This window comes from Phyllostomus discolor, chromosome 4 (assembly GCF_004126475.2).
Source record: "Phyllostomus discolor isolate MPI-MPIP mPhyDis1 chromosome 4, mPhyDis1.pri.v3, whole genome shotgun sequence".
Taxonomy (NCBI): Eukaryota; Metazoa; Chordata; class Mammalia; order Chiroptera; family Phyllostomidae; genus Phyllostomus; species Phyllostomus discolor.
The window spans coordinates 192,824,336-192,835,211 of record NC_040906.2 but is presented as its reverse complement, the minus strand read 5'-3'; positions in this window follow the sequence as shown (position 1 = coordinate 192,835,211).

The following is a 10,876-nucleotide window of genomic DNA, read 5'->3' as shown; positions in this document are numbered from 1 at the left end:
GGCACCAGTGCTCTCCCCACCAGGATATGGAAATTGGGCTTCTTCTCCTTCTCCTTCTCCTTCTCCTCCTTCTCCTCCTCCTCCTCCTCCTCCTCCTCCTCCTCCTTCTTCTCCGCCTCCTTCTCCTCCTCCTTCTCTGCCTCCTTCTCCTCCTCCTCCTTCTTCTTTCTTCTTCTCCTCCTCCTCCTTCTCCACCTCCTTCTCCTCCTCCTTCTCCGCCTCCTTCTCCTTCTCCTCCTCCTCCTTCTTCTTTCTTCTTCTCCTTCTTCTCCTTTCTTCTTCTTCTTCTTCTTCTTCTTCTTCTTCTTCTTCTTCTTCTTCTCTTCTTTCTTCTTCTTCTTCATATCAAGAGCACCTACAATGGCTTATGTGAAAAAGGGGAGATACTAAGAGGGTTTTTTTTTTTTTTTTGCCAAGAACATGGATACTTGAGGCAGAATTAATGAAAACACATGAAACACAATGAACAAATACCAAACTGTTAAATATAGACAAGATTAATCCTGCACTTAAGGAAAAAAAAGAGTAAATGGAAAGTCCTTTTAATATTGAGAATGAATCCATGCACATAAGGTTATATTTCAACACTTTGCATAAAAAAGTAAGGCCTTCTGAGAGTTCCTCATTTGTTACATTTGTTTGGTTGCTGATGTATAAGGATTCAGATTTGGAACCTGCCTTCTAAAACAAGTCAGAAGATTTCATAGTCGTTTCTGGAAAACTGTCATAAATATTTCATTTTCCTAATCTTATTTTACTTGTTGATGAGTAACTACATGGCTAAAAGTTTGATTTTCTGTGAAGAACATCGGGGAAGCAAAATATAGAGACTAAACCTGGTACAGATATTTGAGGGAGTCTTTCGCTTTCTGGAATGAATATTTGCGCAGCTCTGTGGTCAGATCATAATATGGGCTTTCCCTGTCTTCGCAGAACGAGTGAAGTTCTTCCTCATTTCTCAAGGCATCCACATCCAGCAGTGAAGAGACTGTGCTGTGAAGGAACGGAAATGTGGCCCCCCTCTGGAGACTTCCAGGAATTGCAGCCACGTGTATTCCACGCGCCGCCGTCTCCATTCCTTGATAAGAGATTCTACAGATGATGGTACGGGAAAGGGGTCCCTGCTTGGTGCCAATCCGCAGGGCGTGACATCTCTTCAGATAAGCCATCACCTCGCCACTGCGCGTACTTGCTTCTCTATTTTGACCGCTGTGTCACGGTGCGATCTTTGATAGCGGTACAGATCTCACTTATCGTACGTAGCCCCACACGAGGATTTGGTCGTCTTACGAGAAGATCCTAGTAATTTCTTTTTGCTCGACTGTCACAGGGCTGATCCTTGACACCCTTAATGTCTTCAACTGCGGCGATTGAATACCTGTCAGGGCTCTAAAATGGGCAAGATCCTCTGCCAGCCTCTTGTAAAAATTGCTGGAGGCTTCGCTGGCCTTCCTTCCAGGTCTTATACCCTGGGTGACTGTTTGGAATACCTGCACCCCCCCCCCCCCCCCGGGACTTTCCCTCCCGTCAGTCACTCCAGCGCGCCACACCTCTCTCGCCCAGCAGCGCCCCACCATTGCCCATCGCTGTGGGTTCCTTCTTTCTTCCCAGCGGACTCTCGTTCTGGAGGGAAACAGCGTTCTCAGAAGCTTCTTGAGGGTCGGTTTTATTCTATCCGGGGCGCCTGACCCATTCATTTTGCTAGCCTCTGTGGCAACGCCGTTGCCCCACTGTCTGTCTACCTAGTTCACTAACGTGTCCAGCAGACTTCAGTTAACATTTCAACTCCCCGGGGAAGCCTTCTGTGACTCCAAGACCAGATGGAGGTCCCATGCCATGTGCGTTCCTAGTGTTCAGTTTGCAGCGTTCCATGCGGGCGGGCATTTGTTTAACGTCTCTATCCCGCGCTAGAGAGCGAGCCTCATAGGCCACGTGAGGGATGCGGCCGGGTCTGTTCTCTTGCCTTTGCCACTGCTGGGCCCAGCTCAGTACCTGGCACAGAGTAGGGCCTGAATAAATACGTTTTGACCTAATCAAATAAAGGAGTAATGACTACATGAATGAATGAGTGCACACAGCGCTTTCATTTACATAATAATTGAAGTTTAGCGTGATGGTTAAAAAGAAAGGGCCCTAGTCTATTTAGGCAAGTTATTTAGCCTCTCCGTGCCCCTTGTCCTCATCAGTAAAATGGAGATAATAGAAATGAGTTATGAGGGGATTTAATTGTAAGTCCATAATTAAATACATACATAGTGTATATATGTCATCAAATACTCAGAAGAGTGCTCATAATACAGTACGTACTAGAAGCTATATACCCCCACCTTAAAAAAACACCTCTCAGCCCTGGCTGGTGTAGCTCAGTGGATTGAGCTTGGGCTGTGAACCAAAGTGGTGCAGGTTCGATTCCCAGTCAGGGTACATGCCTGGGTTGCAGGCCATGACCCCAGCAACCACACATTGATGTTTCTCTCTCTCTCTCTCTATCTCCCTCCCTTCCCTCTCTAAAAATAAATAAAATCTTAAAAAAAAAAAACACCTCTCTGTAACCATGGAATTTTCATGATTACCACGCTCAGTTGTTGCTATTCTAATGCACTTGCCCTGGCTCACATTAATATAAATATTTCATCTAATCTCTCTGTGTATTTTTAGTGCTTATTATCCCGTGTCTCCGAGTTCTGCAGGGCAGACTTATCTCTCCACGCACTAGGCACAGTGCCCAGGCCCCAAGGTACTTGCAGAGGCCACAGAATTTTTAAAACTTCTTCTAAGGTCTGAATGGGGGAAAAAAAGGAATGTTTAGGTTAAAGGAAGTGTTTTAATATGTAATAGTAACATATTTGCCTTTATACCAGCATAGTCATGACATGCACTTCTTCATGTGTGGGGGGTTGTTTCTGGAAGAGGAAAAGGCCGGTGAAGACAGCAGTGCCCAGCAGCGGCGAATGGCGGAGTGCAGCCAGGCGGTCCCCGGCCTGCCCCTCTGCCCCGGAGCCCGTACTCCTCAGCGAAACTAAGTGGGGACGAAACCGTCTTCGTGGCAGCGGCACAACTTCTGCGCACCGGGGATGGGTTACGGTCAAGCCAGGCTGCTCCTGGCGAAGGGACTTCCCAGCAGGAGGTGATCTTTGCGTACAGATTTGACTCCCAGGAAAACAAATGCGCTCAGCTGGCACCAGGCAGGAGAAAGGACTCCCCCCACCCACCTTTCTCATCCACCTAGTCCCTCCCACCAGTTCCTCAGCCTCCGCGGATCCTCACCCGCAGGTCTGCTGCGCACATCACCTCCTTCCCCATCTCCCCCGTGTCCCTCCTCCATTGTCCGCCCTCCTCCACTCTGCTCCGGGCGTGCCGCATGCCGTAGGAACTCCGTTTCCTCTCCTTCATCTCCGGGATGGGCCCCTGGGCCTGTCACCCTACTGGTCTGTGGCACCTCCTTTTGATCCCCCCGCTTTGCCTCTCTCTTCCTGCTCTTCACTCCCTGTTCTTGCACCTTGTCTGCTCTTCCTTGCACTGCAGTTTCTTTCTGATTCCAATTTCAGGCACTCTTTGTTTCAATTGTTACTTTAAAAAAAATTATTATTAGCCCCACACTCTTGTTCAATAGTTCTTTCTTTCTCTCTTTCTTTTTTTGCTTCCTCTTCCTCCAAGGGCCCAGCCCTTTTCCTGCCACTCCTGACCAGCGCTGTGGAAACGTCTCTGTCTGCTCTGATCCACACAGCCCGGAGCAGGCCATGCCGCTGGGGCAGGAGGGCCACTGGAAAGGAGGTTGAGGTGCGACATAGACCTCTCCTCCCCGAATCGGGCCTCCGTGCATGGACACTGATTAGATCATTCAATGTTTCAATGAAGACATTGGGACCCTGGCTGGTGTGACTCAGTGGATTGAGTGCCGTCCTGCGAACTAAAGTGTCCCGGTTTGATTTCCACTCAGGGCTCCTACCTGGGTTGCAGGCCAGGTCCCCAGTAGGGGGCGTGTGAGAGGCAACCACACATTGATGTTTCTCTCCCTTTCTTTCTCCCTCCTTACCCATGCTCTAAAAATAAATAAACAAAATCTTTTTAAAAAAAGACTTTGGGAAGGAGTGAAATAGAAAGCAGGTGTCGCACAGTCAGAAGCTCAGGGTCCTCGCGTGGCCCGGTGGTACCCACTGTTGCTCAGAGGACATGTGGCTCCTTCGTTTTGTTTGCAGTCAACCCGCTTGTCTTGGCCGACCAGCCTACTGTCCCTCTCTCTTGGTTGGTGGCCAAAATTACTTGTTCAATCTGGACTAAATGTAGACGAATCTTGTAAATTAAACAGCCTTGTTAACAAATATTTAGGCTCTTTTTGGGGTAAAAACACTCGGCATTTTAGCTGCTTCCCCACCCCGCTCTTCCCTGAGGCAGTGAGGGGTTGTGGGTGGGGAGGTTTTGGCTCTGCTCTCCAGGGACTGGGGCACAGACACTGGCCCTGTTGGTGTTTGCAGGTGGAGCCCGAAGCTGCTCTGATTTGTGATCTGGTCTGGGCTGGGCCCGCCCTCAGCTGCCACGGGTGTGCCGGAGCCCTCCGACCTGCGAGCTCTGTATACTCAGGGCAGAGGGCTGGCCACAGGAAACCGCTCAGACCAGATTTCCTGATAGGGTCTCAGCTACTTCTGGGTCCTGTCTGTATCACTCAAGTATCAAGGTCACTGGGGAAAGCTAAAAAGCAGCTTCTTGCTTCACCTAACAACACCGCTTCACCTAGTGACATTTACCAGTTAATTTAAGTGGTCTCCTCTGGAATTTTCAATGGGATTTCAGACAGAAATGCCCGTCCCTTAGCCTCCCCCTGATTTACCTAATATACCTAATAGTAGCCTACACTTAGATGAGGTTTAACATGTGCTTTGCATGATTTATTTAGTTTTCACAGCAATCCTTGCAGGAAGATGTACTGTTATTTTTCACATCCAATAGGTACAGAAACTGAAGCCCAGAGATGTTGAGTGACTGTCAAAGATCACACAGCCTGGTGGGAGAGAGAAGGAGCTGGCATGGGAATCCCGTGCCAGGGGGCAGAACCTGAGCCCTCACACTCTGTGTCCTGCTGCTCTCCTGCCTGCCCTGAACCCTGTGGCCTCCCTCCCCATTCCTCCTTCTATTGCCCAGCTCCAGGCCAGCAAAAGGGAGGGTTTTATTCCCCTACATCATCAGCTTGTTTTACCATAGAGCTGGTTTCTTGCCATATAAAGGATGAATCCGGTGCAGTGGTTTTGAATGCCGTTCTGCAGTTACGGAAAGAGACTGTGTTGACATCGTCTGTGAGGTGAATGCTTCTCTTCTTCCACTGTCCACTTCCGAGGAATTCTGGTAACTGTTGAGACAGGTGGCTGGCCGTTGTCCAACTCCCACACAAGATACAGAATGTGTTCTTGAGAGGCTCACTCAGGTGTCAGCTGCCGATGGCCCTGAGAGGACAGCGGTGGCGTGATGACTTCCTCCTGCAGCAACAAAGAGGTTGTCCAGGGCTGGCCTCCTGCCCCCTCTTGCTAGGGAGATCAGAAGCAGCAACCAAGGTAAGCACTCCATGTACCTGCCACTGCCTGGCATGTGACTGCCAACTGTGGTGGCTTCACCTGTTGGTACAGGGACAAAGACCCTTTAATTTCCTCATCTGGCACCTCATGGTGACGTCAGACAGGGTGGGATCAGGGCTCCTTGTCAGAGTTCCCTACTGAGGCACAAGGCCCCCCAAATGAGCCATGTATACATGGAGAACCTGTCATTTCTCAGGTATCTGGATCCTCTATCAAAACTTTTAATACAGTTGAAGTCTCAAGGTGGTGTGGTCCCATTGCTAATGAGCAGTAGCTTTAAGTGCAACAACAGTAGGTTTGTAATTGTCTTAGAAACTGTGAAGTGCAATGTACTGCATGCCGCTCTCTTTGTAAGGGACCATGTTTTAAAATATTTCATAGGCCTGGTGATTCAGTGGATTGAGTACCGCCCTGTGAACCAAAGGGTTGCTGGTTCGATTCCCAGTCAGGGCACATGCCTGGGTTGCAGGCCAGGTCCCCAGTACAGGATACATGAGGGGCAACCACACACTGATGTTTCTCTCCCTCTCTTTCTCCCTCCCTTCCCCCTCTCTAAAAAATATAGAAATAAAATCTTAAAAAAATATTTTATAAATTTTATTCTTTTAGTCATTTTATTTGGAGTAGAATCTCTTTTTCCTCTTCATTTCCAAGTAAATCTCTTTCCTATGTATTCCAAATCCTGTATCAGTGGTTCCCTGTGTGGTGTTCTGGGATTCTTATGTGTCCCCAAAGGCACTGAGGAAGTGCCCTCTCATCTATTTTCAGTATTTCCTACAGAAACTGTAATTTTATATTAAGATGGTACCTACTGACTAAAAAAAAAATTCATTGTCTTCAAGTGAAATCATAAATGACATGTGCATATCAGGTCTGATTAACTGAAACACACGAAAATGCAAATAACTTATTGAACGATAACTTGTTTGAGAAATGGAATCTTTCAGAATGTGGGGTCTACACGGGCGGATGCCTGGTGAGAAGACAGGGCCCCACCGCTGCATTGTCACTGAGCTATGTCCACTGTCCCTTTAAGAGATCACAATCTCATTGTCACTGTGAAAAATGTCTTGTCCACTCATTTCACAAAACTCTGTTTCCAGGGATGTCAAGGTGCAGTGACCAAAATGTCCACCTTTTTGTAAAATGTGCCCTGGGGGGTTCAGTGGCCACTGAGGTCCTTAGATCATTCTAGGATCGAAGACTAAATAATGAAAATCAGCATTGACTTTGTCACTAACTGGGGTTGTTGCATTTGGTCATTTATGTTCAGTGGGTTCCCTGATCCCTCTGTGCCAGGAGCCCCATCACCTTGGGGAGATGGGAGTGGGGGATGGGAAGCTGTGGCGGGTGCTGTATCGTGCAGCTGCAGTCCTGGGGAGTGGTTACACTGCGTCAAGTGCGTGAATGCCCGTATACTTGGGGTGACAGTGGCAGCTGCCGCCGCCATGTCTTTGCAGAGATGGGAGAGTGAGGGCAACCGCTACTTAGTGTCACTTCCTTTGCTAGCAAAAATTCCAAAACGTATTAAGAGTTTTATCCATATATGATTTTCAATTCAGGGACTAGCCCTCAGTATGAACTGAAGACATGCACAGAGATGGGAGGGGGAGAGAATAGGTTGTTTTGTGTTTGTTTTTTTAAAGGTATAAGTTATAGCAAAGAGATGGGTTGCTAGGGGAAACAAAACCACAGACTTAAATTATTCGTTTTCTAAATGTCATGGGCAACTGGGCTTTCACTAGGCAGCTGACTCAGTGGTCAGCAAATGCGGCTGTGAGAGGAAAACAGTAGACAGCGTATGATTAGGCATTTGTTATTGGCCCGGTTCTGGTTCAGGCTTGTAGAACAAAGCTTCGGAGTGGCCACCCAACCGAAATCAGACAGGGAGGCCCTTGGTTCCACAAGCAGTTTCCAAGTCCAAGGAGCAGAGAGTCACGCTGTTGTAGAAAGTTCATGCAAGTCATCGATGGTCTGTAGAGAAGGAATTAAAGTGAAGGAAAGGAAAGTATAGAATTATGAAGGAAAAAGGTTAAGAAGGCATAAAGGAAAAAGATAGATACCACATTCATGTGTGGCATGGAAAGAAAGTACATTAGAGTGAATAGCTGAAAAGTGAAAGCAGAAAGGAAATGAGAGGAATAATAAGCATCTAAGTCTTTGAAACACTGTTAATCCTAGACCTAAGGGCTGCCAGGTCCTGAGAACAATGGAATAATTAATTTGCTTCTCAAACACATTGCAGCTTGCAGAAACAGCAGGAGGCTTGTCTTTCCAAGCAGACACTCAGGTGTTCTCCATGCCACTGCCCGCTCTGGGGAGTCAACGAAGAATATTAGAGCTCATTGGTTCGAGGCCTTCAGCAACTTAGGCCGCCCACAAGAAATCAAGACTGATAATGGCCCAGGGTACATTGCACAAGCCACTCAGACTTTCTTAAAAGAATGGGGAATTCGACATAAAACAGGTATCCCCTATAGCCCTATGGGCCAAGCAATTGTTGAAAGAGCTCACCAGACCTTTAAAACATTATTAAACAAACAAAAAAGGGGGCGCCAAAAACATCCCCCAGCAATTTAACCATGCTAGTAATATATACATAAAAATTTTTGAATTGTGATAATAATTTAAAGTCACCCATAGACAAACACCTTGTGCAAAACAGGCCTGCAGGCCCACACCCTTTGGTCTTATACAAAGACCCATTAGGGGAAGGAAGATAGGAAGGCCAAGTTGAACTATGAACTTGGGGAAGAGGGTGTGCTTGTGTTTACTCTCCAGAAGGACCTTTGGAGCTGCCAGCGAAGAGGTTGAAGCCATATCACAGACAAGGCTTCCCTGGTCGAGACCCACCTTTGCTCCACTGGACTCCCCAATCCAGACTTCTCTGTGTGTGTTACTCCTTTAAAGTGGAATTCCAGTCAGCATTCCTGGGCAGATATTCATCATTGCCTGCAGGGTGCATTCTCTACCAATCTATCTCAAAGGACAAATTGATCACCTCCAGCTTGGACTCCACCAGCAGCTCAGTGACATCAAAAGCCTAACTGAACAAAAGGTGTTCCAGACTCTCAACAGTAATCTACAGTGGCCGAACCCTAAAAACTGGTTCAATGGGCTGAATTTACGAGTTTGGGTCATGGCAGCCCTTGGGTGCAATCTTGTTTTCATCCTTATTTGTGCTTTGTGATGTATATGGAAGTTGTTTTCTTGTGATTGCATTTGAGAACAGTAAATAGTAGGTTTCACAGGCTTAACAACTACAATTAATTTGCATACGCGGAAACTAAAAAGGAGGAGATGTTGGGAACCGCCCTGCCTGGTTTCAGAAGCTATAACCCCCGCCAAGGCTAAGGCTGAGGGAACGACCTTGGGATCATAAGCCAGAAAGGAGACAAAAGCTTATCTCCCTGGCAGGAGCACTGCATCTGCTCCTTTTACTTCATCCATAACTGGCCCCCAATGCTTGGTCGGTTAGCCAATGACGGATAAGATTCCCCAAGGCAGAAACAATCTAAGACAGGCACGATCATATGAGAGGCCCCCAAGGAAGGACTTGGGGACTACAGCAAAAGGGGGTGATGGACCCTTGCCACTCGGCTTTGACAAAGCCTGAGTCCTCATTCTGTCTGCATGAAGTCTCCTAATCTCAAGGCTGCCTTACTTCCCTTGTTCTACCTAAGCCTGAAACAATGACAGAGGGTGGTGCAGCTCTGTGCTGGAAAGGACAGGTTCCCTGGGCAATCAGGCCTAAGAAAGAATATGTAAAATCCTGTGAAACCTGCTTTGTTTAGAATGCTCTCAATTAAATGATAAGGGTCCAAGCAAGAAGTGAGTTTGTTCCTCAAAGTTGTATAGCTCTTTAGCTATCTGACCCTGACTCAAAATAGGCCCTCAGAGTTGTTATCTATTGTTTGATCCTTACTGCCTGACACTGATTAATGAGCTTTACCTCTATTGTGCAAACGAACCCAGTAAAAGCCCATTGAGGAAAAGGCTCTTGGCCCTTCTCCTTTGAGAGATCGGCCACCTTCCCCCGCAAGCAGATCCAGTCTTGGTAGACTTATTCTCATCCGTGGTGGCTGGGGGGGGGGGGACCCTGTGGGCAGAGCCCCCCCATCACACCCTGTAAGCAGCCTCAGAGTTCAAGCTGCAAAAATCCAAAGTTGGGCCACAAAATACTATATTTCGCCATGTGTAGCGCACACCCACTTTTTTGACCCAAACTTTCGGGGAAAAAAGACTTTTGTTTTAAATTTTTAGTTCAAGTTTTTATTTATATTTAGAAACAAAACCAGTTATCGTATGCCAGGGTATTAATTTGCATACGCGGATACCATTATTGCTTTTTAGAGTTACACTTTTAATGCATAAGCCTAAAGAAAATAATTAAAAGCATTTCCCTAGATAAGGAATTATACCCATGGATAATGTGCATCCTTATTTCCCCTCAAAAATTTGGCCAAAAAAGTGTGCATTATACATGGCAAAACACAGTATATTAAAGCTCCTGTAAGTCCTCATCTTGTCTGTCCTTTTATAACGCTTCATAATTAGACCGCTAGTTCTACCTCGTGGGATGACTCCAATACACATGCTGTGAGTGCTGCTCTGTGCCAGGCCCTGCTTTAAATGAACGGGGGACAGGAATGAAGGTCACTACCCTTGCCCTCCAGATGCTCACAGCCTGATGAGAAATGATTTCTGTATCCTCCTAACTACAAGCTGACCTTTGGAATCCTATTTTAGAGGTTGGAATCAGATGTTAATAGGAACACACAGCAGGGAGTAAACCGTTGGGAGGTAAGAAGGCGGTGATAGAAAGCTGGGAGGTGATATTTGAGCAGGCCCCTTGAAAGAGGAGAGACGTTTTTGCAGGGGCAGAAAGGGTGCGGGCTCTGGCTTCATCTGAATGCCTACGAAGAGGAGACATGAGCTTTGGTGTTGCCCCTTGATTATGCATTCCGTTTCTGGCTTCTTTTCTAAGGCTGCAGATTTCTCAAACATTCACCACACCGGTTTCACCCTTCTTAGATCACCTTGGTTTCGGGTGCCGTGGTTTTAGAGGCTGGCTCCTGAACCAGCAGGAGCAGCAACTAGAACTTGGTTTGAAACGCACATTATGGGGGCCCACCCTGAATTAGAAACTCTTGGAGTTTCACCTGATACAGGCTCAGGCACCCAAAGCTGAGAATGATCTGGGTTGTTTTCGGTGCCATTCTTCGCCTGCCTTCCCAAACGGATGGACTGACCCCGAGCCTTATAAGGCTAAGCAGGCGTCGTGCTGGCTTCGGAGTGAAACGCCTTAG